The sequence below is a fragment of the Bubalus kerabau genome, chromosome 18 (genome assembly GCF_029407905.1).
Source record: "Bubalus kerabau isolate K-KA32 ecotype Philippines breed swamp buffalo chromosome 18, PCC_UOA_SB_1v2, whole genome shotgun sequence".
In the NCBI taxonomy this organism is placed as follows: domain Eukaryota; kingdom Metazoa; phylum Chordata; class Mammalia; order Artiodactyla; family Bovidae; genus Bubalus; species Bubalus kerabau.
Genome location: NC_073641.1, coordinates 69,980,266 through 70,007,498, shown reverse-complemented (window position 1 = coordinate 70,007,498; position 27,233 = coordinate 69,980,266). Strand labels below are relative to the sequence as shown.

The 27,233-nt window shown below is 43.4% G+C and overlaps 1 protein-coding gene across 1 annotated transcript in view; it reads left to right on the top strand.

The window, feature by feature from the left end:
• The window catches only part of LOC129633051 (A disintegrin and metalloproteinase with thrombospondin motifs 16-like), an 86,529-nt gene that overhangs the window by 31,167 nt on the left and 28,129 nt on the right, over window positions 1-27,233 (top strand). The window lies entirely within an intron of this gene.

Here is a 27,233-nt window from a genome sequence, read left to right as displayed (position 1 = left end):
GGATCTCCTTGCAGTCCAAGGGACTCTCAAGAGTCTTCTCCAACACCACAGTTCAAAAGCATCAATTCTTCATCTCTCAGCTTTTTTTACAGTCCAACTCTCACATCCATACATGACTAGTGGAAAAACCATAGCCTTGACTAGATGGACCTTTGTCGGCAAAGTAATGTCTCTGCTTTTTAATATGCTGTCTAGGTTGGTCATAACTTTCCTTCCAAGGACTAAGTGTCTTTTAATTTCATGGCTGTAGTCACCATCTGCAGTGATTTTCATGTTAGGACATAAATATCTACCTGATTTTGTAAATTAGGGTATATAGCTGCTTTACAATGGTGTGTTAGTTTCTGCCCTACAACAAAGTGAATCATCACTATGAATACATATGTCCCCTCCCTCTTGAACTTCCCCTGCCATCCCAGCCTTCTAGGTCACTGTAGAGCACTGAGCTGAGCTCTCTGCCTTTTGGGTTCCGACTGGCTGCCCTGTTTTACACAGGGCAATACACATGTGTTAATCCCAATCTTCCAATTCATCCCCCTCCCCCAAGTCCACTCATCTGTTTTCTATGTCTTTGTCTCTATTCCTTCTCCCCAATATATAAAATTGAATAATACTCAGCCAGAAAAAGTAGTGAAAGTGGGTTATCTGTAGAGACACGGATGGACCTATGTTCCATTGTAGAGACATGGATGGACCTATGAACACCTACGTGTTCATTGGAAGGACTGACGTTGAAGCTGAAACTCCAGTACTTTGGCCACCTGATGCAAAGAGCTGACTCATTTGAAAAGACCCTGATGCTGGGAAAGATTGAGGGCAGGAGGAGAAGGGGACAACAGAGGCTGAGATAGTTGAATGGCATCACCAGCTCAATGGAGATGAGTTTGGGTAAACCCTGAGAGTTGGTGATGGATGGGGAGGCCTGGTGTGCTGCAGTCTATGGAGTCAGAAAGAGTCAGACATGACTGAGCTTCTTAACTGAACATGAAAAATCTCCAAAATAGTTTGTTTAAGTATAAGAACAAGATTCAAAAATATCTTATTAGAATATGACTGAATACACTGTCAGGTAAGCAAACTCAAGTGGTATTAAAGAACATAGAGTGAAGCTCCACTGACCTTCAGAGAAGGCCTACAGATGACACGGGAATAGGGTTAGGACTGGATTAGAATACACTCAAACTTCTTAGGTGATTTATTGAAAGCACTTAGGATGATTAAAAGACATCATTTAAACAAGCAATTTAAAATCCAAGGGAGCTGTTTATGCACTTTTTAGAAGCATTGCTTATTTCCACACATTTGAAAGAAAGCAGTCCTCTCCTAACACCTGAGAGATTCCTTTGTGCTTACAAGGTATCATAAATGAGAAAAGTGCCCAGAATAGCGGACATCTTGGCTTTGTATCCTCCTGAAGCAGCCAAAGGAGCTATAAACCTTGTTTTATATGCAGAGATTATCTCTAACTGAAGCTGGGGGAGTTTTGACTATTCCCTTTGCAGGTCATCATTAGGTAATAAAATAAAAAGTGTTGGGTTGCATAATACTAAGCCAAAAGAGAAGCTAGGACATTTTATAGCACCCATCTATGTGCAGCTGAAATGTACAAGTATGCATGGAAGACTTTGGAGAATGAAGGGTAAATGTTTAAATGTATAATAAGTACTGTACAGTGTAAGCATGGCATATATGGAAACAGAAGTCATTATATGTTCTAAAGAAGGTCAATAATGTAAGCTGGCCTTTTCTTAACCACTTGGTAGCATATACTGAATTTTTAACGTTGATACATACCATAGTTATATATTTCCTTATTAAAAACTTTTCTGAAATTAATATCAATTATAATTTCCTACCTCTAGCTCCCAAAATCCAATATGTTGTCCAATGGGGAGTAGCTTATGTGCTGTATATGCTAATAAAATTGAGCTTATTAATCCCCAGCACTTTCAAGTTTGCTGTAATTAACCCAGTGGCTCAGCAGTAAAGAATCTGCCTATATTGCAGAACATGCGGCAGGAGCTGCAGGTTCAACCCCTGGGTTGGGAAGATTCCCTGGGGAAGGAAATGGCAGTCCACGCCGGTATTCTTTCCTGGAGAATTCCAGGGACAGAGGAGCCTGGGGGCTACAGTCCATGGGGTCGCAAAGAGTCAGACATGACTGAGCAACTAAGCGTACATGCACACACACATGCATGCATACACAACCTTCTGTGAAGATTTAGTAATACATGCATCACAGCGTCCTCTATTGGAGGAAGAACTGGAGGCACTTTGTGTATGAAAACCATAGAGGAACAGCATATGCCCATAGATTTGAAAGCGACCTACATCTAAAGGCTCAAAATGACTACAGCCCTCAAGCTGTGATTGGTGCAGGGGCTTTATGGGGATAGAAAGTTTTGTTTCAAAGTAATGAAAATACTCTTCACATTGATTTAAAACTTTAAAAACTGAACAAAGCCAAACCCCAACTTCACCCCAGGCCTGTATCACAGGAGTGCATTGGTACTGGGGGGATGGGCAAACCCAGCTTCAGCCTCATCAGAAAGGCCAGGTGCCCCAGAACCCCTGTGCCTGTATACATATGAAGGAACATACATGTTCAAAATGGTTTGGCCACTTCTGTCTTACAATGTGAATATATCAGTAAGAATAGTTTGACAGTTTCATAGATTGCAATTCAACCACAAAAATCTCTTAAAAGCCCATCACTTAAATTCATTCTGTTCAGTTCAGTTCCGTCACTCAGCCGTGTCTGACTCTTTGTGACCCCATGAATTGCAGCACGCCAGGCCTCCCTGTCCATCACCAACTCCCGGAGTTCACCCAAACTCATGTACATCAAGTCGGTGATGCCATCCAGCCATCTCATCCTCTATCATCCCCTTCTCCTCCTGCCATCAATCTTTGCCAATCAGAGTCTTTTCCAGTGAGTCAACTCTTCGCATGAGGTGGCCAAAGTATTGGAGTTTCAGCTTTAGCATCAGTCCTTCCAAAGAACACCCAGAACTGGTCTCCTTTAGGATGGACTGGTTGGATCTCCTTGCAGTCTAAGGGACTCTTAAGAGTCTTCTCCAGCACCACAGTTCAAAAGCATAAATTCTTCAGCTCTCAGCTTTCTTCATAATTCAACTCTCACACCCATACATGACCACTGGAAAAACCATAGCCTTGACTAGACAGACCTTTGTTGGCAAAGTAATGTCTCTGCTTTTGAATATGCTATCTAGGTTGGTCATAACTTTCCTTCCAAGGAGTAAACATCTTTTAATTTCATGGCTGTGATCACCAATTCATTACCATATGTAAAATAGATAGCCAATGGGAATTTGCTGTATGGCTCAGGAAACTCAAACAGGGTCTCTGTATCAACCTAGAGGGGCGGGATGGGAAGGGAGATGGGAGGGAGATTCAAAAGGAAGGGGGTATATGTATACCTATGGCTGATTCATGTTGAGGTTTGACAAAAAACAACAGAATTCTGTAAAGCAATTATCCTTCAATTAAAAAAATAAATTAAAAAAAAAAATCAGTTGTTGAGTGGCATTCTTCAGTCACATAGATCCAAGTGTGTTACTTATATTATTGTTTATGTATATACTATATCAGCTCAGTCCAGTTCAGTCACTCAGTCATATCCGACTCTTTGCAACCCCATGGACTGCAGCATGCCAGGCCTCCCTGTCCATCACCAACTCATGGAGTTTACCCAAACTCATGTCCATTGAGTCGATGATACCTTCCAACCATCTCATACTATATACTGTATACTAAAATAAAATCAGGGGTTAACATCCATTCTATCCAACATTGACTTCCAATGATGAAGGTCAAGAATATTAATTACACTGTGACCTTGTATCATGTTCCACTGCGTAGTTTGCAGATTAACCCTCTCATTTGGCAATTATTCATGGTTCAGATTTCTCCTTTATCTCATGCACTCTTTGTTTGATCTTGGTTTCAAAGTCCACCCCAACCAACTTCTCCTTTCTCTGGTTTCAAGCCCTTTCATCTCTGCTTTGTCAAAGATGTGGCCGGTTCCAGCTCTACAGGGCATGGAGGGGCCATGACACATCATAGATATGCACATGTGGATAAGGTTGTGGGATCCATAAACACAGTAGATAATTTGCTCTTGTATATGTCAGGTGTAGAGACAGATGTATCATAAGATTCTGGTCACTGTTGCCATCATGTTTAGTTGGATAGTGGTTAGAGAATTCCCGTTATGTTGAGCTAACTTTTCAAATTCCTGTGGTGTTTTAATAATCTTTCATTCACAAGTTCTTTCCATTGCTTTTTTTTTAATATTAATAATCTCACATCCTACATTTCCAGCTCTTGCTCAGATGGGTAGGCTCTGGTAATACTGTATCTATCATAGGAAAGCAGACACATTCTTAAGCTTTGACCTATTTCAGTTTTGTGGTTCTTGGGAAATGGTGGTTCCACTGTTCCTTGTCAACAGACAAACAGGGGAAGTGTGATGATTTCATGGGAAAGCTGTTTAACTTACTTTCTTCCTCTTTCAGTCTTGTTACTCAGTTGCTAAGTCCTGTACGACTCTTTGTGACACTGAATAGCAGCATGCCAGGCTTCCCTGTCCTTCACTCAGTTCAGTTCAATCACTCAGTCATGTCTGACTCTTTGTGACCCCATGGACTGCAGCATGCCAGGCCTCCCTGTCCATCACCAACTCCTGGAGTTTACCCAAATTCATGTTCATTGAGTCAGTGATACCATCCAACCATTTCATCCTCTGTTGTCCCCTTCTCCTGCCTTCAATCTTTCCCAGCACTAGGGTCTTTTCAAATGAGTCAGCTCTTCATATCAGGTGGCCAAAGTATTGGAGTTTCAGCTTCAACATCAGTCCTTCCAATGAACATTCAGGACTGATTTCCTTTAGGATGGACTGGTTGGATCTACTTGCAGTCCAAGGGACTATCAAGAGTCTTCTCCAACACCACAGTTCAAAAGCATCAATTCTTTGGTGCTGAGCTTTCTTCATGGTCCAACTTTCATATCCATACATGACCAGTGGAAAAACCATAGTCTTGACTAGATGGACTTTGTTGGAAAAGTAATGTCTCTGTTTTTTAATATGCTGTCTAGGTTGGTCATAGTTTTCCTTCACTATCTCTTGGAATTTGCTCCAACTCATGCCCATTGAGTCAGTGATGCTAACTAACCATCTTTTAATCTACCAACTGCTCTCCTCCAACTTCTGAACCACAGTTTTTGGGGAAAATCTGAACATAAAATTCTTCTAATGCTCAATGTACCTGGGTACCAATGAGCCATCATTTTGAAAAGTCCTGCTTTTAATCTGTGCTCCATTTTTGGTGTTTATGGAGCAAACATGTGGTGTGTGTGTGCTTAGTTGCTCAGTCGTGTCCGACTCTTTGTGACCCCATGAACTGCAGCCCACCAGGCTCCTCTGTCCATGGGGATTCTCCAGGCAAGAATACTGGAGTGGGTTGCCATGCCCTTCTCCAGGGGATCTTGCCAACCAAGGAATTGAGCCCAGGTCTCTTGCATTGCAGGCAGATTTCCATTGCAGAGAGGTCCAGGTGTGTTCAACGTTTTCACCATAGGAGCATGTGTGTTATATATAGTATGTGTCAATGAGGCATTTTGAATAGTTTCAAATAACATGAAAATGCACTAATATAAGGAGGGATATTGATATTAAAGTGAGCGCTTGCTTTAATTCCAGGCCAGGTATTTCTGCAATCAGATTCATTGCATTACTCTTGCATAGTATATTAGCAATACAAGAAGGATCTCTGTCCCCATTGTGAATAAGAGGAATCAAGGATCAGACAGAGTTTTCAGCCTGCCCAAAGCTGCCATCCTATAAGGGACAGAGTCTGGATCCCAGCCGTGTTCGTCGGACCTGAGAACAAACGGTGAACTGCCCCACCCCCACACTCTTGTCTCCTCGAAGGACGTCCCTCCTCTTTCTCCTTGGAGTCAGCTGACTGGTTGGGCACCACAAGAAGAACTTAGATGTACAAAACCCATGCCTTTAATCACTTTGATGCTTGCATGGAGGACAGCCATGCAATTCTGCACAACCTTTCTCAGATGGCATGATTCTTATGGAGAACTTAGGGGGCTTCTGTGTCCTTCAGCATTCTAGTGGTTACAACTCACACATTTATATTATTTAGTGATGAAAGACCATAAAGACAGATGACAGAGAACATAGTTTAAAGCTTTTATAATCCAAAACTAATCAAGGAAGGCTACAGAGATCTCTCGTCATAAATAGTGACTGGTCCCTGTGTTTCAGCCTAACTCACTGTCCGTTTCTTATGGACATGAAAGCAGTGTGTAATAGCATTATTTCCTTTCCAGATGATTGAGCTGAAAATGCATGTAGAGAACTAGCAAAAAGGCAGCCTAAGGGAGCACAGTGAATGTAGCTATAACAGGCTGACTGAGAGAAATGAGTGTCTCAACTGCAGATAACTGAGAACTGGTCCCAGGCATTCTCTTTTTTAATTTCTTGTGTGAATAAAATAAATAAACTATCTCATCAGGAATCATCTTTGTCCATTAAATACACACATACATACTCATATATACTAATTTATACTAATTTCCCTGGTGGGCTTCCCTGGTGGCTCAGCTGGTAAAGAATCCACCTGCAATGTGGAAGACTTGGGTTCGATTCCTGGGTCGGGAAGATCCCCTGGAGAAGGGACAGGCTACCCACTCCAGTATTCTGGCCTGGAGAATTCCATGGACTGTATAGTCTTTGGGGTTGCAAAGAGTTGGACACAACAGAGTAACTTTCACTTTTCAGTTTTCTTTCATACTAATTTCAAAAAAATGTCCTTCCAGAAACTTTTTAACTTTCTGGGTTATACTTTTAGATGGGATGGGAGGTAACCTGAGTGTGAATAACTTCACTGGTCCAAGAGTTGCCCTATTAATACCAAGTCTATGATCTGATCAGAGACACGGAGTTCTTATGTACTCATCATCTTCTATATTTCTAGCTCTTATCTATATGTTAATCATAATATGTAATCCTAGTATGTGAGCAATATCTTACCCTTCTGCAGAGCTTAACCCATGGATTTTGAGTGTTCCCATGGGGACCACCCCCAAGGGTTTCAAAGTGCTGACCTGTAGAAGAACCAGTCACTTGGACCTGGGTCTCAGTCTCTAACAGTCATTGCTTTATGTGCATGATTTATGTGAAAATGCCGGAGGTCAGGGAGTCGAGGCACCACAGAGTTACTGGTTAATGCACCGTTCAAGGCAGCTGGATGATCCCCATCCACCGTCACCTATTTGACAAGTTCTCTAGATATGCTTGTTCTAAAATATATACAAAATACTCCCAAGAATGTGAAGGACCAGCTGAGCCATGATACCCGCTTCTGGGTTCCCAGAGAAGCGGTTGACGACAGAAGGATTTGAATCGTGATTAACATACAGCATTGGAAAAGACTCTGATGCTGGGAGGGATTGGGGGCAGGAGGAGAAGGGGACGACAGAGGATGAGATGGCTGGATGGCATCACTGACTCGATGGACGTGAGTCTCAGTGAACTCTCGGAGTTGGTGATGGACAGGGAGGCCTGGCGTGCTGCGATTCATGGGGTCTCAAAGAGTCGGACATGACTGAGTGACTGATCTGACCTGATTGAGCACAAATGGTTATGGGAGAAATAATGTAGGTGACGTTCATCCATTTGGGGGGCTCTTTGGTGGTTGACAGAATTGAATGTGAGTTGTGGAGGAGGCTAAATCAGCAGTAAACCCAGTTAAGGCAGAACAGTATATCTGCATGGTCTGGAATAGCTGTTTGCCACCCCTAGGACGACAGGCTCAGTCTGCGTAGCTGGGCTGTTCTCGTGGCTGTAGGAAAGGAGGACAGAGCCGATCCCAGGTTAATCTGGAGGTTTTTCTCTGAGCCATCGTGGGGACTGAATCCTTTCCTCACTGGTTGGCAAAGGCAATCTGCCATGAGGGGAGCGAGCTGTGAATCCAGGAAGGAACCAGCCTTGACCTGGTTTCTTTTTCCTTATTTGTTGCTGTTTGTCTTCTTTCTTTGTTGTTGTTGTTGCTTTTCCTCTCTGGAAGTGCTGGATCTGTCCACGTTTTCTGCAGTGAGCATTCTCCTTGAGAAGGTGCTGTGTAGAATGCCCCTAGATTCGTATGCACTGATTTTGCCTTAGTGTGTTCAATGCTTTTGTTGTGAGTTGTGAAAGTTGCTCCAACTCTTTGCGACCCCATGGAGTATACAGAACCATGTATTCTCCAGGCTAGAACACTGGAGTGGGCAGCCTTTCACTTCTCCAGGGGATCTTCACAGCCTAGGGATCTAACTCAGGTCTCCTACACTGCAGGCAGATTCTTAAGCTGAGCCACAAGGGAGGCCCAAGAATACTGGAGTGGGTAGCCTATCCCTTCTCCAGTGTATCTTCCTGACCCAGGAATCAGACCAGGGTCTCCTGCATTGCAGCTGAATTCTTTACCAACTGAGCTATTAGGGAATTTCTACCAAAAGAAAAAAGAGGTGGTATTTGCCTAATAGGTTCTTGATACCAGCTTATTAAGAAGGCATTCTATTTTGTTTTTACCCATCATGGTGCTATTATTGTTTATTTCCAATCAATCATTTAATGTAGGAATATGTAGCACATGTTGCTGCTGCTGCTGCTAAGTCACTTCAGTCGTGTCCAGCTAAATTTGAATATTTAAAATTAAAATGCATTCCTGTTTGTAATTGTTAGCTGTTTTAAAACTAAAGAAAGAATCGGGAAACATGTTTTAAAAAGAAGTCATTCTAAAATAGACCGTTTCGAATATGCTTTGCCACATTATAATGATCATGCAATTTGAGTTAACATTCTGGAAACAGGATGGGTCTAACTTTTATAACCCCCTGGGGATTCTGACATGTGTGTGAGAGTATGTGCAGTCGTATATATGACTGAGGCTGGAATTTGTGAACGGTCAGATTTGGTATCCATAGTGACGGATGTTTAAAGAAACTGCCTGGAAGGTTACATGTGTCACAGAAGTCGTGTCAAACACACAGTGTTGGTACAGATGACCATCCCAGGCCCTACATTACAAAAGCCAGTACGGGGCCATATTGATTCTGACAGCAAGCAAGTCTGATGTCAACTTGCTTGCAAACAAGGAAGCTTAGTTATAGCAAGCTTCTCGTGAAGTTGAATTGTGTCCTGGCAAGTTGTTCAGTAAGCAGTAGACATCTGACAAAACTGTTTGACCCCACAGGGGTCTCACCGGTCCTGTTCCCCGAACGCAGGGCTGGAAAGTGAAAGGTGCCAGGTGAGTGTGGGGTGTACCCGCCCTGGCCTTGGCGACACAGAGACTGGGTGTGTCTCAGTGTCACGTCAATGTGTTTCATTAAACATGCAGGTTGTCACAACCCCCACCCAGATCTGCTGATTCAGAACATTGGGCAGGGAAGGGGAGCATGGGTTTCCATGGGCTTCTCAGAGGATTCTCATGGACAGGTTTGGAGTCCCCACTGGATACACAGTCTGCATAAGTGATACCCTCCCCCCACCAGTGCCTCCTCGGGGGATGCACATGAAGTTCCTATGGTGTGTCTGCAGCAGGGACCCCTCAGATGAAAAGTTCATGCCCCTGCCTTGTGCTCTGCCCAGTCCAGGGGCAGCAGGGAGGAGCCAGGTCAGGAAGAACTGATCTCCAGTGTTCATCTTCTTTAGTGACAGAGTTCGTGGAAATGTTGAAGTGAAGTGGACAGAGTCTTCGCATTTAGCCTTGCGAGGATGCCCCAGGTGGATCACGGGGAAGACAGCTCCCGCCCGGGCCAGGCTTCTGGTCCCTGGGCTTTCTGAATCTCTCGGCTTCATCGGCTGCCTCTGTGATCGCTTGTGAGGAATCTGACCCCTTGGAGGGCTGTGAAGTCTGTGTTGTGCTGGTTATCAGGCAGGTTGTTGGTGAGGGCACGTCTCTGAATGACTCCGGTGTGCACCCAGGAAGCCCCAGGTGTGCAAGGAAAGGCCGGTGGAGCCCAGCCGTCCTGGCTGCTGCCCTCATTCAGCCCGCACTCCTGGGGCCCCAGGTTTGTTTTATTTTCTAAATGCTTTGTTGTTTTTTAGTTGCTAAGTTGTCCAACTTCTTTTGCGACCCCATGGGCCGTAGCCCACCAGGCTTCTCTGTCCATGTCATCTCCCAGGCAAGAATACTGGAGTGGGTTGCCAGTTTTTCCTCCAGGGGATCTTCCCTACCCAGGGCTCAAACTCGTGTCTCCTGCACTGGCAGGCAGGTTCTTTACCACTGAACCCCCAGGAAAGCCCCTCTGAGTGCTTTACCAAGATATAATTCACTTAAGAAAACCTCACTGCTTCAAGTGCACAGCTCAGTGGTCTTTCAGTAAACAGGCAGGGTTGTGCAACCATCATGGTGATTCAGTTTTAAACCATTCACTTCACCCAGGAGAGAACCCTTGTGCCAGCAGTAACTCCCTGCTCCCATCCAGCCCGGCAACCACAGCCCTGCTTCCTGCTTCCATGGTTTAGCCTCATCTGGGCATCTCAGAGAGATGGAATCACACAACACGGTATGGCTTCCTTCACTCCGCACAGTTGGATTCATGCGTGTTTATTCATACTGCATCCCTTCTCATTGCCAGCGGTGTTCCATTGTAAGGACATCTTGTTTACCCATTCACTGGTTGACGGATATTTGGGTTCTGAGCATCCCTGTTTCTTTGTCTGCAGAAATGTAGCTGCCAATCCCTCCCTTGCAATTCTGTTCTGAGGATTACTGATAAGAAGATGGTATCCCAGTCCCTGGGACTGAGGAGTGGCGTGATAGGCAGAATGGCATCAATATTAAGATGATTAAGTTTTTGCAGGGGGCACTAGGGGTAAAGAACCCACCTGCCAATGTACAAGACATAAGAGACGCAGGTTCCATCCCTGGGTTGAGAAGATCCCCTGGAGGAGGGCATGGCAACTCACTCTAGCATTCTTGCCTGGAGAATCCCGTGGACAGAGGAGCCTGGTGGGCTACAGTCCATGGGGTTGCAAAGAGTACTGAAGGGACTCAACATGCTCAGAGAAACATGATGTCACAGTCCTGGAACCTGGAGCTTAAAGGGCACTGTTGTCAGAGACTAGATATCAACACCAAGACCAGCGGGGAAGGGAAATACCCCAGCTGCCAATTAAATAGAAAAACCAGCTGATTCATGAGCTAAGTGTCAGCTTGATGAGCTCATAACAGAAGCCTCCCAGAGCTAGCAGTCTGCCGCTGTTGGCGTTGGTTGTGGGGGGGAGGGGGGGGCGGGGCGGTGCCCAGATCATCCACTGGGATGGATTGAGTGTGTGCGGAAAAACCGGGGTGATTTCAGCAATGGCTCGGGGATCCAGGTGACAACACCCCGGGGCCCCCGGGGCCTCTGATGAGAAACATGTGTGCCTGCCCCACCTCGTAACTCTGGCAACTTCTCTGCCCTGACTGCGGCCATGGCTGACCTGCTCTGCTGGGACCCTCCAGAGCTGCCCTTGGCCTGTTGGTCTTTCTTTGCCAACCTGCCCAGCCCTGCACACTCTCTGCCTCCTCTCTCTGCAGCTTTCCAAGTGAGATGCTGCCCTCATTCTTCCACGGTATCTGCTGGGATCTTGATGGATGTCATTAAAGTACTGTTTTTTGACAACCTTTGAAGTGAAGTGAAGTGAAGTGAAAGTCACTCAGTCATGTCCAGCTCTTTGTGACTCCATGGACTAAACAGCCCACGGAATTCTCCAGGCCAGAATACTGGAGTGGGTAGCCTTTTCCTTCTCCAGGGGATCTTCCCAACCCAGGAATCAAACCCAGATCCCCCCCCTTGCAGCTGGATTCTCTACCAGCTGAGCAAGAAGGGAAGCCTGGCCACCTCTGAAGTGTATATATTTAATCTGCACAGTCAGCTTGGGAAATAGCTGTAGATATTGTCCTGTATTTGCAAAGATAGGAACTAGGTCTCAGGAGGCTCAGCTGGTAAAGAATCCACCTGCCAATGCAGGAAGCCTCAGTTCGATTCCTGGGTTGGGAAGATCCCTTAAGAGAGGGGAATGGCTACCCACTCCAGTATTCTTGCCTGGAGAATTCCATGGACTGAGGAGCCTGCTGTACTACAGCTCATGGGGTTGCAAAGAGTCAAACATGATTGAGCAGCTCACACTAGAACACTCAGGACACACACAAGTAAATACACGCACATACACAGGCTTGCCCTGGGAAGAGAGGTGGAGTCAGGACTTGAACCTGAGCTTGGACCTCAGTGGTGACCGCTGGCCATTGCATCAGTGCAGCACGTATCACGAGGCTGGGTTTAACATCTGCTCTGCCCTTAAGAGCGACACCAGGGCAAGCAAGGCCCCACACCTCCCCTTGTCACTCCAGACTGAGAGGGGAGGAAGAGCCAGGATGGTGGAGGTCTGTGCAGGTGTACATAGTAAGCAGGACAAGTGGGAGCCCAGACTCTTAGGCTGGAAGGTGCCCAGGTGCTGCTGAGACTGCAGGACGGCAGGGGCAGCAGAGGGTCCTGAGCCCAGGGCAGGCGGTAGGAGCATGACCTGGAAGGAAATCGACACAGGCTGGAGCGGGGGAGGCTCCAGGACTGTGCTCTCAAATCAGAAGATGCGACTGCAAGGTTGTATGTAGTCAGTGATCTGGTTGATGCTGCTTCTTTCCTCCAAACAAGCAGAGGAAACCTTAGAAGGAGGGCAAGAGTGGAAGTGGCAGACGGTAAGCATAGCCCTCTACGGGAGAAGGCGGAGGTGGAAAAGCCAGGAGGATCTTTATGTGTCCCCCCTTTTGATGGGCTGCAAGAGCCCTCCTCAAAAGTCTATGCAATCTAAGCAAGGCCCTGCTGAATGATTGTTAACATTGTTCGTTGGTGAGTCTATCACGTGTAGACGTTTTGCAACAAACAGCATCGGCTGATGCCGCGTTGGGCCACAGGCCCGCTGGAGTGGCTGTCTCCCTTGCCTGGCCTGCAGCCTTCCCCCTGGAACCCTTACAGCCGACTCCTCACCCATCAGGGCTTGGCTGAAATGCACCTTCTCAATGAGGCCTTCCTGGCTACCCTGTCTAAGACTGAAACCCCTCTCCTACGCTCCTGATGTTCTTCTTCCTTCTGAGTTATGTTTTAATAGTGTTTATTTTCAGAGCAATTTTAGCAGGACACAGCAAAATGGAGTCCACAGAATTCCCATACACACCCTGCCCCTCCACACACACCACCCACCCACATCGTCAACATCCCTCACCAGGTGGTACATTTGTCAGAACTGATGAACCTCTGTTGACATCTTATAATCGCCAAAGTGCATGGTTTATGTTACAGTTCACTCTTGGTGATATATGTTCTCTGGATTTGGATAAATGTATAAAGACACGTATGGGCTTCCCAGGTGGATCACTGGTAAAGAATCCACCTGCCAATGCAGGAGATGCAGGTTTGATCCCTGGGTCAGGAAGATCCCCTGGAAAAGGAAATGGCAACCCACTCCAGTATTCTTGCCTGGAGAATTCTGTGGACAGAGAAGACTGGCAGGCTACAGGCCATAGGATCACACAAAGTCAGACACTGAGTATGCACACACCCATACACAGATAGGTGTAAGGATGTGTATTCATCGTCATTGCTGTTCAGTTGCTCAGTTGTGCCAGACTGTCTGCGACTCCATGAACTGCTGCACACCAAGCTTCCCTGTCCTTCACTATCTCCCAGAGTTTGCTCAAATTCATGTCCGTTGATTCAGTGATGCCATCCAACCATTCCATCCTCTGTCATCCCCCTCTCCTCCCACCCTCAGTCTTTCCCAGCATCAGAGTTTTTTCCAGTGAGTAGGCTTTTCACATCAGGTGGCCAAAGGATTGGAGCTTCAGTCCTTTCAATGAATAGTCAAGACTGATTTCCTTTAGGATTGGCTGGTTTGATCTCCTTGCAGTCCAAGGGACTTTCAAGAGTCTTCTTCAGTGTCATATAAAATAGTTTCACTGCCTGAAAAGTCCTCTGTGCTCTGCTCCACTAACCCTTGGTTACTGCTGTTTTTTTCTTAATGTCTCCATTGTTTTGTCTTTTCCCAAGTGTCATATCGTTGGCATTGTACAGTGGGTAGCCTTTTCAGACTGACATCTTTCACTTAGTAATATGTATTTAAGCTTCCTCCCTGCCTTTTCATGGTTTGATAGCTCATTTTTTAGTGCACTGAGTTATATTTCATTGTCCAGATGCATTAGAGTTTATTTATCCATTAACCTACTGAAGGACAGGTATGTCTTTTGCACATTTTTCCCTCAGTTGTGGCTTTTCTTCTCATTCTTTTGACAGTATCTTTCCTAGGGCAGAGAATTTAAATGCTAGTGAAGTCCAGCTTATCAATTACTTCTTTTATGGATCTTTTTGCATTGGGTCTAAAAAGTCATTGCCAGACCAGGTCATCTAGTTTCTCCTATGTCATCTTCTATAAGCTTATAGTTTTACATGTATTTTTGTTATCCATTTTGTTTATTATATGTCCCCAAGCCCCACCCCAAGATGGAATTTAAACTTCACAAGGGAAGCTGTATTTGTCTATTTTGTTCATTGTTGTATCTGGATTGACAAGAGAGCTGTTGTTATTCAGTCACTCAGTCATGTCCAACTCTTTGCGACCCCATGGACTGCAACATGCCAGGCTTCCCTGTCCTTCACCATCTCCCAAAGCTTGCTCAAACTCATGTCCATTGGGTCGGTGATGCCATCCAACCTCTCATCCTCTGCCATCCCCTTCTTCTCCCGCCTTCAATCTTTCCCAGCATCAGGGTCTTTTCTAATGAGTCAGTTCTTTGCATCAGGTGGCCAAAGTATTGGAGCTTCAACTTCAGCATCAGTCCTTCCAATGAACATTCAGGACTGATTTCCTTTAAGATGGACTGGTTGGATCTCCTTGCAGTCCAAGGGACTCTCAGGAGTCTTCTCCAACACCATAGTTCAAAGGCATCAGTTCTTTGGTGCTCAGCCTTCTTTATGGTCCAACTCTCACACCCATACATGACTACTGGAAAAACCATAGCTTTGACTAGATGGACCTTTGTAGGCAAAGTAATGTCTCTACTTTTTAATATGCTGTCTAGGTTTGTCATAACTTTTCTCTCAAGGAGCAAGCATCTTTTGATTTCATGGCTGCAGTCACCATCTCCAGTGATTTTGGAGCCCCCAGAAATAAAATCTGTCACTGTTTCTGCTGTTTCCCCATCTATTTGCCATGAAGTGATAAGACCAGATGCCATGATCTTCATTTTTTGAATGTTGAGTTTTAAGCCAGCTTTTTTCTTTTCGCTCTCCTCTTTCAGTTTCATCAAGAGGCTCTTTAGTTCCTCTTTGCTTTCTGCTGTAAGGGTTGTGTCATCTGCATATCTGATGTTATTGATATTTCTCCCTGCAATCTTGATTCAAGTTTGTGCTTCATCCTGCCCAGCATGTCACGAGATGTACTCTGCATATAAGTTAAATAAGCAGAGTGACAATATACAGCCTTGACATACTCCTTTCCCAATTTGGAACCACTCTGTTGTTCCATGTCTGGTTCTAACTGTTGCTTCTTGACCTGCATATAGGTTTGTCAGGAGGCAGGTAAGGTAGTCTGGTATTCCCATCCCTTTAAGACAAGAGAGAGCCCAGCTCATAATATGCAATTAATTGAATGAATTAATTAAATGAATGCATTAAATGAATGAATGAATGAATATAAAATATTGCACATTTCTTGGATGAGAGGATTTGTGAATTTCCTCTACTACAGGATCAAATTCATGTCTCAATGTTGCATAACTCTGTAAATGAATCTGTTGGAGCGTTTAATCCATGGCATTTTTATTACATTAGGTAGCAGCAATGTATCCATTGCCTTGACTAAATGACTATTTGCATAGACATTTCTTTTTGTGTCTTGGGAATGTACAGAGAAACACAGGATCTGAGAGTTTGAGCTGTTTTTAGTTCAGATACTTTCATGTCAACCAAAGGCAGTCTTACTAAGCATCAGTCTAGGACATGTTCTGATTTGTAGCTGGCAAACTTTTATAAAGATGCTGCTTCTGCTGCTGCTGCTAAGTCGCTTCAGTTGTGTCCAACTCTGTGCGACCCCATAGACAGCAGCCCACCAGGCTCCCCCATCACTGGGATTCTCCAGGCAAGAACACTGGAGTGAGTTGCCATTTCCTTCTCCAATGCACGAAAATGAAAAGTGAAAAGTGAAGTCGCTCAGTCGTGCCTGACTCTTAGCAACCCCATGGACTGCATCCCAGCAGGCTCCTCTGTCCATGGGATTTTCCAGGCAAGAGTACTGGAGTGGGGTGCCATTGCCTTCTCCATAAAGATGCTAGTGGATGTGATTTATAAGAGTGTTCCTAATTATGTGATATGTACTACTTGTTACAGACGAGCACTGTAGCCAACTATCATGAATTAGGAGACCAGTCTTAAGAAGTAAGCCCCCAAAGATTTGTTAATTACCAGTTGTTCTGGAACTGTTCTTCCATAAAATTTTGTGCCATAATATTATTATCTGTGATGTCCAGTATGGGAGCAGCTAGTCACATGTGGCTATTGAGGAATGGCAAGACTACCTTTTCAACTTGAATTGATATTAATTTGTTTCAACTTGACTGTTGAGCAGCTGGAGAAGTGAATTTTTAATTTTCTTCAATGTTAATTAAAATTAGTGGCTACCATTTGGAAGAGCACATATCTAGAAATTTTCCTCTAGCAGAGATTAAAATCCTTATAATAGACTGACCTGAAAGAGGTCATAAAATTGAAAGCTGAACCCCAGAATTTGCTAATGAAAAATAAGACTACACACGGCCATAACATTTAAGCTCCAAGAGGGATATGATCCGCCCTTATAAATAACTGCCATGGCCTATTAGGTTTATCTATGTTCTTAACAGTTTTCACATTCATTGTTTTTCATGAGGTATACCCGTTTTGATCTTGACTTTATTAGGCTTTTTCAATTTAATAACGACATTCTTTTAGTAGTTACTGATTCATTTATTCTGAATTTATTTTTAATAAGTTTTTTTCTGGTTTCTAGGTAGCCATTCATTGCAATTTTAAAAACCCTTTGACTTTATACTTGGTTGGTTTATTTTCCTTATTTTTTAAAAAGGAAAGCATTTAGAACTTCAAATTTCTCTAAGTGCAGCATGAGAACATCTTGCAATTTTAAAGAATCTGCTTGTGGTTTCTTTGATCCACCTCTATTGATTTCCTGTTTTCTATTTTATTGATTTATGCTCTAATTCTTATTATTTCTTTTCTTCTTCTTACATTGCATTTATTTATTTATTTATTTGTGTGTGTGTGTGTAATAAAGTTTTATTAAAGTATAAAGGAGATAGAGAAAGCTTCTGACATAGGCATCAGAAGAGGGTAGAAAGAGTACCCGCTTGCTAGTGTTAACAACGAAGTTATATAATCCATACAATGTCCAGAGGTTGTAAAGACCTCATTAGACCTACTCCCATAATTTACATTTTAAGATAACACTGTCCTCAGGTTCACTGTTCTTTTTCTAGTTTCCTGTGCCAGAAACCTAAATTATTGATTTTAGAATTTCCTTCTTTTCTAATGTCTGCATTCAGTATCATAAATTACCCATTTAGCATTTCATTGCAACCCACAAATTTTGATAAATTGGGTTTTCATTTCAATTTAGTCCAAAATATTTCAAAATTTCTCTTGAATTTCTTTGTGATCCATGTGTTATTCAGAAGTGTGTAGTCTAATTTCTACTTATTTAGGAATTTTCCAGTTACTTTTTTGTATTGATTTCTAGTGTAATTCTCTTGTGGTTTGAGAGCAGATATTGTATAGTTCCCATTCTTTTAAATATGTTGCAGTGTGTTTTAAGGCCCAAAATGCAGTTTATGTGGATGAATGTCTTAAATGAGCTTGAGAAATAAGTGTGTTCTGATGTTGTCGGATGAAATCATATATGTTGTTGTTTAGTTGGTAAGTTGCATCTGACTCTTTGCAACCCCATGGACTGTAGTCCCCCAGGCTCCTCCGTCCATGGGATTTCTCAGGTAAGAATACTGGGGTGGGTTGCCCTTTCCTTCCCCAGGGGATCTTCCTGACGCAGGATCGATTAAACCCGCACCTCTTGTGTTGCAGGCAGGTTCCTTGTCACTGTGCCACCAGGGAAGCCAGACAGCTTCCTATCTACAGATGCGTTTATATCCCGTCGACGGACAGCATTGTTGAGTTCATCTATGTCCTTAATGATTTTCCGCCTGCTGAATCTGTCCATTTCTGAAAGAGGAGCAATAAAGTCTCCAACTACCATAGTGCATTCATCTATTTCTCCTTTCAGTTCTGCCAGACTTGGCTTCATGTAGTTAAGTTGTTAAGTACATATGTATTAAGAATCGCTGCATCTTCTTAGAGTTCTGACTCCCTTATCATTATTTAATTTCCCTCTTAGTTTCTAATAACTTTTCTTACTTTGAAGTCTGCTCTTTCTGAAATTAATATAGTTCTCTTGCCTTTTTTTGATTAGTGTTATCAAGGTATATTTTTGCATCCATTTACTGTTAATTTATAAGTGTCTTTATATTTTAAATGCGTTTCTTGTAGACAGCATATAGTTGGATCATGTTTTCTGCCCTATGACAATCTCTGTATTTTAACTGGTACATTGAACAATTGACAGTCAAAGTGGATGTAACTGAATTAATATCTATTGTATATGTTACAGTTTTCTACTATTGCCTTTGTTCATTATTCATATTTTGCCTTCAACTGTTTTTCTGCTATTTGTGAGTTTAATTTAGCATTTTTATAATCATACTTTATGTCCTTCTTTAGCATATCAGTTATACTTTAAAAAAAATTTTTTTTTAGCTCTAGTGTTTGCAATATACATTTACAACTAAGTCGAGTTCACTCTCAGTGACCACAACCATGGCTCCATGCTACATGGTGGTAGAGAAGTGACATGGTATGCTGACAGCAGCGTGTAAATCTGAGTTACTCAGACTCAGTTTCCCTCTTAGCTACCCCACTTCCTAGCTTTTCCGTCTTGGGCAAATGTCTGCATTTAGTGTCCCATTCCTTTAAATGGGAATTGTGATTCTCACTTCGTATGTTTGTTGTTGCTGCTGCTGCTGAGTCGCTTCAGTCACGTCCGACTCTGTGCAACCCCAGAGACGGCAGCCCACCAGGCTCCCCCGTCCCTGGGATTCTCCAGGCTAGAACACGGGAGTGGGTTGCTATTTCCTTCTCCAACGCATGAAAGTGAAAAGTGAAAGTGAAGTCGCTCAGTTGTGTCTGACCTTCAGCGACCCCATGGACTGCAGCCTACCAGGCTTCTCCATCCCTGGATTCTCCAGGCAAGAGTACTTAGGAGAAGATAATAAATAAAGCAAAACACCTAGGGCGGTAACAGCCACATAGACGGTGCCCGAGACAAAGTAAGTGTGAAAGATCTATAAACGCTGCATTTGTCTTGTGCTTTAGAAACGTCACTAAGAAGACTAGAATGAGTAGAATAGTCCCCAGACAAACCACATTTTGGAAGAAATGACAAAGAAGTTGAGTAAAAAGTGAAATGAATTGGAACTGAAATGTGTATTTCTTCTAATGAGCTAGATCACGTTTTCCCTGTGTTGACTGATAGCTAGCTCTCGAGCAAAGGGCGCGTGGTGCCACCGAGACAAGCTTGGCCCCAGCTCAGTGGGAATTCCCTTACACGACCACACCATGTCAACGCCCCACCAGGCTCATCACTTCCTAATTTACACTTTATTTTTTGACTCACACAACTTTTACAGACAACTTTTCTAAATAGGTATACATTAATAAAAGTCTGTGTATGTGTGTGTGTGTGTTAGTCACTCAATGTCTGTGTCTCTGCGACCCATGGACTGTAGCCCACCAGGCTTCTTTGTCCATGGAATTCTCCAGGCAGGAATACTGGAGTGGGTTGCCATTCCCTCCTCCAGGGGATCTTCCCAACCCAGGGATCGAACTTAGGTCTCTGCATTGCAGGTGTATTCTTTACCATTTGAGCTACCTGGGAAGCATGCTTAAATAAAGGTCTATCAACCTTTAAGGGCGAATAGCAACAAATATAACACAGTAAACATCCTACTTTCAAGCTTCAATATTTTTTTCTTTACTCACATTGCTCAGAAGCAGCTTTTTTCTTTTTTTTAAATGTTCTTTTTATTGAAATATAGTTGCTGTGCAATATAAGTGTTCAGTATAGTGATTCACAATTTGTAAGGTTATACTCCATTTATAGTTGTTATAGATTATTGGATGTATTCCCCATGTTGTACAATATATCCTCGTAGCTTAGCTCATAATAGTTGTGCCTCTTAATCCTCTGCCCTTATATCACCCCTCCCAGTCACTCGTTGTCTACTTTGTTGTAGACAAACCACAACTTTGTTGTTTGTGTCTGTGAGTCTGAGGAGCTGCCCATTCTCGTCACTGACAAGGCACTTACTCTTCCTCTTCTTATAAATGCAATGCTAGTGTTGAGTTCCCCGGTGTCAAATGATTTACAGAGCTGGCAATGAGAGATGCAGGCATCTGGAGAGCTCCCCTGTGATGTCTGGGGGATGCTGGCCTTTTCTGAAGCCCGGTTAATAATCCACCCAGCTGACCTCCCAGTGGTGACTGGGCAGGTGTGAGCCTCCAAGTAAATATTCTTGATTCAGTAAAGAAAAGCTTTGATAAGAAGAAAACATTAATCTTCCACAATTTACATAATCATTTAAATAAGCTTGCAAACTAATAATGCAGCAAGACAGTGGGGTCACTTTCCTCTTGTATTTTTCGTTGTGTATTGATTATCAAGGAATATCAAAATATCAGTGTTATCAGTTATTTTATTCTATGTATTTAATGAACATGGGGATTATTTAAACACAGAATACTGTACCTCAGACTGAATTATAAATGAAAGAAGCATAAACACTTGACTGCTTGGATAGTGAACATTCAGAAGTCCTTTGGGTGGGGGGGTGGAGGTCACCCTTGCCTGACAGTCTGGTCCTCTGGGCCACCCAGAGTGAACCCAACAGAAAAAGGAGATGGGTTTGAATCTGGAACAGTGATCACAGAACCCAAGTGTTTTTAGGGGAGTAAGCCAGAAAGGCCAGTGCAGCAAGCGAGGAGCCAAGGTGTGTTTGGGGTGATTATGATGTTGTTGGGGCACCCCCACACTCAGGCTTCAGAGGGATCTTGTACTGTAGAGTGAACCATCTGACAAAAACTGCCTGCATTATCCAAAGGGAATCATAGATCTTCAGGCTGAAGCATGGTATCTGCGGTCTTTGTTTCATTTATGCAGCAAATCTTTTTTTTTTTTTTTTTTTTTTTTTTTTTGCTTATTTACTGGAGGTCATGTATTTTAAATGGGTTTCCCTGTGGCACAGCTGGTAAAGAATCCACCTGCAATGCAGGAGACCAGGGTTCGATCCTTGAGTTGGGAAGATCCCCTGGAGAAGGGAAAGGCTACCCACTCCAGTATTCTGGTCTGGAGAATTCCATGTACTGTATAGTCCATGGGGTCACAAAGAGTTGGACATGACTGAGTGTTCATTTATGTATTTAGGTATATATTAGTGTTAAGTCTTACAAACTCATGGCAAGTGGCTGTCTTTGTATCCACTCCCTAGAGGACAAAACAGCACAGAGGGAAGGAGTAACTCGTCCAAAGGCACAAAGATTGTAAGGTTAGAATCGAATAATGGGTATCAGACTCTGTTCTCTGTAAGTCCATCTGGGCTCCAGTCAGAGATGCTGGACATCATTGACTCTAGAGAACCCACAGGAGTTGTTCGTATTTTCCAGGTGATTTGAAGAGTAAGACATTATTTGCATATCAGAAAAGGGTTTTTTAAGGAAAAAAAATTACTGTTTTTAAAAGGAGTACGTCAAGGCTGTATATTGTCACCCTGCTTATTTAACTTATGTGCAGAGTACATCATGAGAAATGCTGGGCTGGAAGAAGCACAAGCTGGAGTCAAGATTGCCGGGAGAAAATATCAATAACCTCAGATGTGCAGATGACACCACCCTTATGGCAGAAAGTGAAGAGGAACTAAAAAGCATCTTGATTAAAGTGAAAGAGGAGAGTGAAAAAGTTGGCTTAAAGCTCAACATTCAGAAAATGAAGATCATGGCATCTGGTCCCATCAATTCATGGGAAATAGATGGGGAAACAGTGGAAACAGTGTCAGACTTTATTTTTTGGGGCTCCAAAATCACTGCAGATGGTGACTACAGCCATGAAATTAAAAAATGCTTACTCCTTGGAAGGAAAATTATGACCAACCTAGATAGCATATTCAAAAGTAGAGATATTACTTTGCCAACAAAGGTCCGTCTAGTCAAGGCTCTGGTTTTTCCAGTGGTCATGTATGGATGTGAGAGTTGGACTGTGAAGAAAGCTGAGTGCCAAAGAATTGATGCTTTTAAACTGTGGTGTTGGAGAAGGTTCTTGAGAGTCCCTTGGACTGCAAGGAGATCCCACCAGTCCATTCTAAAGGAGATCAGCCCTGGGTGTTCTTTGGAAGGAATAATGCTAAAGCTGAAACTCCAGTACTTTGGCCAACTCATGCAAAGTGTTGAGTCACTGGAAAAGACTGATGCTGGGAGGGATTGGGGGCAGGAGTAGAAGGGGATGACAGAGGATGAGATGGCTGGATGGCATCACTGACTCAATGGACATGAGTTTGAATGAACTCCGGGGTTGGTGATGGACAGGGAGGCCTGGCGTGCTGTGATTCATGAGCAGAATTCAGCAGAATTCATGGTCTCCAAGTGTCAGACAGGACTGAGCGACTGAACTGAACTGAACTGAATATAACACTTCAACTAGTTGCAAGTGTGGAAACCCCTGGGTATGTTATCACACAAGGCTGAACACACCCATGACTGCTCCTGCTACTCCTGAGTTAGTTGAACTGCCAACAGGATGAAACCCACCTGGCTCCAGCTTTTATTTAATCCCACACTTGACTTTTCCTTGATAGCACTGCAGATGTTAAAGTACTGTCTGTTCTAGTTTAGTTGGTAGAGTACTTAGCCAAAAAGGCTTCCCGGGCATCCATGGAGAGCACCAGTGGCAGCCTCCCCAGCCCTCCTCCTCCTCCTCCACCTGGATCTGCAGCATACACTCCAAGGATTTCACCTTTCCTTGCAGGGTGGCATTTCTGCCCTGGGAGGTCTACCCCCCAAGGTGCTGATGGCTTCACTGATTGTTTACTGCTGTTAACCGTCTCCTCCCCTGAGGAGGAAATGGCAGCCCACTCCAGTAATCTTGCCTGGAGAATTCCATGAACAGAGGAGCCTGGCAGGCTACAGTCCATGGGGTCACAAAGTCAGACATGACTGAGTGACTAAGCACGCATGCACGATCTGATCTCCCCCTTCCCCACCTGCAGGAACACTGTGGCCAGGGCTTTACCTCTGAATGCACGATAAGCCTGGTCTCCCCTCTCATTTGTGTCCACCCCACCCTCCTGTCCCTGAGAGCTGCATTTGACACTTTCCCGCGATCTGAGAAGGGCTTCTCCGTGTCTATCATCCCACCCTGTGCAAACACTCAGATCCGTGCAGGACAGCTCAGCACCCACAGAACTGAGTTTGGTGGGTGGTGATGGGCACTGGGCCCCTCCAGATGAGGGTCAGCCTCAGGTCCTAAATCAGAGGTTCACTGAGAACAAGCACCCGAGCACCAGTGTCTCTGAGTACCTAGAAAGTGCTAATCATGTGCTGAATTAAGAAAATGATTAGGAAAATATCAGCACTCTTATAATACTATATTGGAGAATGCTAAGCGATACCTTAATAGTTCTGTAGGAATAGTTAACTGTATTCTAAAATTATAAAGCTATTTTAAAACACTTATAAGGATTTTAAAAGCTCATCTGTCATCCCACGATCCAGCAATGCCATTGATATTTTTAAGGTAAGTATGTACACAGATTTTACAAACTTGAGTAATGCCTAAAGATGTAAAAATGGATGTGGAATTCTCTTCTTACATCCCTCCTCCTTGATTTCCCCTTCCTGAACATAACCAGCTTCGGCAATTTTTCATTAGCCCTTCTAGGAAAATACTTTAAGTGGAGAGGCACACTTAAAAAAATGAACACATTTGGAATCACACTATATACTTTATTATACATTTTAAAGGAGAAGGTGATGGCAACCCACTCCAGTACTCTTGCTTGGAGCATCCCATGGACAAAGGAGCCTGGTGGGCTACAGTCCATGAGGTCGCAGAGAGTCGGACACGACTGGGCTACTTCACTTTCACTTTTCACTTTCATGCACCAGAGAAGGAAATGGCAACCCACTCCAGTATTCTTGCCTGGAGAATCCCAGGGACGGGGGAGACTGGTGGGCTGCCGCAGAGAGTCGGACATGGCTGATTCGACTTAGCAGCAGCAGCAGTAGCAGCATACACTTTAAAAAAAATTTAACAACTTCTGGGAACCCTACATTATAAGCCTAAACCTTACAGGTTTTGAACTTACTCTGATTTTGTTCAAATTCTTATACTTTCCCAGGTAACCTTGAATATGTTATTTAATCAGCCAGACTCTGTATTTCCTTGTCCATAGAAGGAAGAGCAGAGTGATACCAACCTTCCAGGATGTCTGTGATAAATAAGGTGTAATATAGGAAATGTTGGCCATAATCTTAGGAGCTCACACAGAAGTGTTTACTTAAGATTATCATCAGGACATGGCCTTTTAAAATGGTTATATACTCTCCAAATACAAAAAAAAAAAAATGTACTTTAAAAATCACTCTGAACTAATTGATAAACATTATTTATTTTTGTTATTAATTTGTTTTGTCTGTACTTTTAAATGATTATAAACAGTGACTAAATTATACATTCGCAAATATGTATCAATACTGGAGGAGTGCCTGCTAGCAGCACTTGGCAATATAGGCTAGCTGTTTTTCTCTTTCTGACTTATTTCACTCTGTATAATAGCCTCTAGGGAAGAATAGAGAGAATAGCATTGAAACATATACAATACCATATATAAAATAGATAGCTGGTGGGAATTTGCTGTATCACACAAGCTCAAACCCCATACTCTGCGATAACCTAAGAGGGTGGGCCGGAGTGGGAGGTGGGAGGGAGGTTCTCGAGGGAGGGGCCATATGTATGCCTGTGGCTGATTCATGTTGATGTATGGCAGAAACTACTGCAATATTGTAAACAATTATCCTTCAATTAAAAATAAATTAAGCAAGAATTCCAGAGGGTTAAAATCCTGGAATCAAATGATATATTTTCAGTGTTGATAGATGAGCCGGGAGGGGCCCCAGTTCACCCTTTCTCGGGGTCACACTGCCAGTCTGTTCCCAACAGTTATCAACTCTGAAAGTCCTTGTCACTCTAAACGTAAAAGGTGGTCTCCATTTTCTCTCACTTAAGCTATTTTTGCCATTGTGCTTCATTGTCTGTTATACTGTACTTTTTTTTTTAATTTTATAATCAATTCTTTTCTATTTCTCAAATACCTTGTTTAGAAAGATCTCCCCAATTCCCTAAACTATTCCTTTTTGCTTCCTACTGGATTGATTTCATTGTTACGCTTTTATAGAAAGTGTCACATCATATTCAGGTTTGAATAGAGTTTTGCTATTGACTATATCTGTTCGTTCCTTCAGTTGCCCAGTTACATCTGACTCTTTGCAACCCCATGGACTGACTGCAGCACACCAGGCCTCCCTGTCCCTCACCATCTCCCAGAGTTTGTCCAGGTTCATGTCCATTGCATTAGTGATGCCATCCAGCCATCTCATCCTCTGTTGTCCTCTTCTCCTTCTGCCCTCAATCTTTCCCAGCATCAGGAACTTTGCTAGTGAGTCGCCTGTTCTTATCAAATGACCAAAATACAGGAGCTTCAGCTTCAGCATCAGTCCTTCCAATGAATATTCAGGACTTATTTCCTTTAGGATTGACGGGTTTGATCTCCTTGCTGTCCAAGGGACTCTTAGGAGTCTACTCCAGCACCACAGTTCAAAGGCATCAATTCTTTGGCACTCTTCCTTCTTTGCGGTCCAGCTCTCACAACCATACATGACCATTGGGCAGACCACAGCCTTGACTATATGGACCTTTGTCTGCAGAGTAATGTCTCTGCTTTGCAACACACTGTCTAGGTTTGTCATCGCTTTCCTGCCAAGAAACAGTTGTCCTCTGATTTCATGGCTCCAGTCACCATCCACAGTGATTTTGGAGCCCAAAAGAGGAAATCTGTCACTACTTCCACATTTTCCCCTTCTATGTGCCATCCAATAATAGGGCCGGGTGGCATGATCTTAGTTTTTTAATATTTAGTTTTAAGCTGACTCGCTCCTCTCTCATATAGAGGTTCTTTAGTTCCTCTTCACTTTCTGCCTTTAGAGTGGTCTCATCTGTGTATCTGAGGTTGTTGATGTTTCTCCCACCTATCTTGATTCCAGCTTGTAACTCATCCAGCCCAGCATTTCTCATTATGTGCTCAGCATATAGGTTAAACAAACAGGGTGACAGCAGACAGCCCTGTCATACTACTTTCTTAATCCTGAATCAATCAGTTGTTCCATGCATGGTTCTAACTGTTGCTTCTTGACCCGCATACAGGTTTCTTAGGAGACAGGTAAGATGGTCTGGTATTCCCATCTCTTTAAGAGCTTTCCAGTTTGTTATGATCCATACAGTTAAAGGCTTTAGTGTAGTCAATGAAACAGAGATTGATATTTTTATAGAATTCCCTTGCTTTGTTTATGATTCAGTGAATATTGGCAATTTGATCTCTGGTTCCTCTGCCTTTTCTAAACCCAGCTTGGACATCTGGAAATTCTTGGTTTGCATAATGCTGAAGCCTAGCATGAAAGATTTTAAGCACGCTCTTACTAGCAAGGGAGATGGGTGCAATCGTCCAATGGTTAGAATACTCTTTAGTACTACCCTTCCTAGGGAATGTGATGAGGATTGACCTTTTCCAGTCCTGTGGCCACTGTGGGGCTTTCCAGATTTGCTGACATATTGAATGCAACACCTTGATGGCATCATCCTTTAGGGTTTTGAACAGTTCTACTGGAATTCCATCACATCCACTAGCTTTATTAGCAGCAGTTTTTCCCAAGGTCCACTTGGCTTCACACTCCAGAATGTCTGGCTCTGGGTGACTGACCAC